General features: G+C 37.3%; 1 protein-coding gene across 13 annotated transcripts in view; it reads left to right on the top strand.

The window, feature by feature from the left end:
- Nucleotides 1-2500, top strand: part of kcnq5a (potassium voltage-gated channel, KQT-like subfamily, member 5a) — a 97655-nt gene that overhangs the window by 84605 nt on the left and 10550 nt on the right. The window lies entirely within an intron of this gene.

Raw genomic sequence — 2500 nt, 5'->3', positions numbered from 1 at the left:
CCCCCAACCCCACTCATTAAAACTGCACCCCCCATCCAAAGATCCCCACAAAGTCCCATTCAAAATGTTAAATGAAAAGAGCCCTTCTCCCTCCAAAAAGTCCCATTAAACATGCAAATCTTCCTTCAAGCGATCCTCTGCATTTTGGCTAAACCCTTTCAGTCAACGGGCTCTTCCTGGGCCTCATCAACATCACACTCTGAGTCTTCCTCTGCAGTGTCACTGTCCAGCCTTGTTGAGGATGGCTCTGTGTCCGGCTCAGAGAGCCTTAGGTTTGCCCGAATGCCAACCCGTTTTTCCACTCTCACATTTGTGAGCCTGTTGCGAACCTTTGTGTGGTCTCAATAGCCATGCAGTAAGCAGTGTGCTATGGCATAGATATTCAAGTGTACTTGAATGGCATCTGTTTGTTTTAGTCAAGATTATGCTAAAATATACTTTCAAGTTCCCTATGAAGAGCCAACCTTCAATTTTGAAAATGTCCTGTTTATTCCCATAAATTCCCGTTTATTCTCGTTTATTCTCGTTTATTCCCGTTTATTCCCGTTAATTCCCGAGGAAAGTTTCCATCTTTGAAAATTCCCGGAATTTTGCAACCCTACAAGGAATAAGACCTGCCCTTTGTCAAAAAACAAACCAGTCAGGGTTGATTTTTTAACAGCTCTTGCTTTCCTTTGTGGCTAAAAATAGATGGGCACATTTTAATCACATTTTGAATAATTTAAATTCATTTATCTATCTCAACGATTTGATGTCCGAAAGAAAAACACATTTTGTATTCATTCTTGACATGATTTACATCCCTCTCCTGATTTTATTATATTTCCAACACCCATAATATTAAGTATGCTATAAGCTATTTGCAATATGCCAAAAATACCAGGATGTATTAATGCGTCCGGTCACATTTTCTAGCTATTCTTGAATAATATAGGTCATCTTATTGATTAGTCCACACCTCTTTGAGGGTGCAACAGCTCACTGAACCGCTTGACCATTGATCATTCAAGTGATCTGTGTGCACCTCTAATGATTGGCTATTTGGTATCATACACATAATATAATACTGTCTGTAGTTGACTGCTTGTTAAAGAATATTCATATTGATTTATTGGCTACAGTCTTTCTTCATGGGCTGGTTATTATCTCTAGCTATTGATGGAACAGTCCATGAATGATTAAGCGAGCAAGACATGAATCCAACACTGTTTGAAAACACCAGCAGCTAACAGAAGCAATGCTGCAGTGTTAGGAGTCAATAAGCTATACATGTGTTTTGTATTTTGGTTTAATACACCGAAACAAGCTACAGTTCATCATCATAGATACCATTTGTTGAAGAAGGCTCTTAACATGTTTTGTTGAGCAACAGATAATTTAACACAACACAGACCCCTGTCTTTCTTCCCTCCACTATGCATGTAATTCTGTATGATGAAACACTTTAATTCACTCCTGAAAGCAGAAGTTCACACGATCTTTGGTTCCCTCAAGCAAAGCCTTTTCTCTGATTTTCCCCTCGTATCTACACGACCCCCTGCTGGGTTGGAGGATTTTCCTGGAAGGGGTTTCAAGCTGTTTTCTGTAGCAGACCCTGATCTCTTACACTGGCACCGGCACCCTGTGAGCAATGTTTTTCCAACTGGCGCCAACTGATTCTCTCACTTCATCGCTTCTTCTCACATTTTTCATATTTTTCCTTTTAGAAATAACAGATTGGTTAGAAAAACGAATTTTAGTTCAAATGTGATGTCGTTGCTATCAATCATCTGCAGGTTATTAAGCATTCAGATATCCTTATACATTTAAAATTCGGCCTTTATCATTGATATCACTTGTTTTACTGGATTATACTCCTTGTCTGATGCTTATAAAAAAGCAGTGTAGCTATTTTGCTTTAAGACATGTTAGCAGGACTGTGTTAGAAGTAAAAGCTCTAAAATGATTGAAAATGAAAAACATAATATCAGTATTTATTGCATTTTGTTCTCCTACTGATCCTCCTTCATCCATTTCATTCGTTTTTTAACATTAGTCTGTAAACATTGATCTATTTATTTTGAATCTCCCCAATTATATGAAATGTTTCCTCCCTTATTGCTCACCCTGATCACATTTATTATCTCTGTTTTAGTGTTGTACCTCTCTATTTTTATCTATTTAAATCACCCATTTACCATATCATTGAACCAACCACAAGTCTGCGCATAATTACTTGCTATATGTGAAATAAAATATATTTTTAATGGATCATATGGCCGGTTTTTCTATTATATTCTGATGCTGCCCATATGCAACCACCAATCTGGCCAATCTGGATACGCAGTTAAAAACAAGCAATACAAATGTTACTGTTACTAGCTATACTGAACATTTATGTATTTTCAATTATCCTCTGTCATTTCACATGCTGTAATGACCTGCAGTCGTATCTTCAGCACTAGTTTGGTTGTTAATTTGCTACTCCTATACATTATATTACATTTAGCTGATGCTTTTA

Source organism: Notothenia rossii (genome assembly GCF_949606895.1).
Source record: "Notothenia rossii genome assembly, chromosome: 6".
NCBI lineage: Eukaryota > Metazoa > Chordata > Actinopteri > Perciformes > Nototheniidae > Notothenia > Notothenia rossii.
The sequence above is the reverse complement of the archived record's forward strand: the minus strand, read 5'-3'. Positions and strand labels throughout refer to the sequence as shown.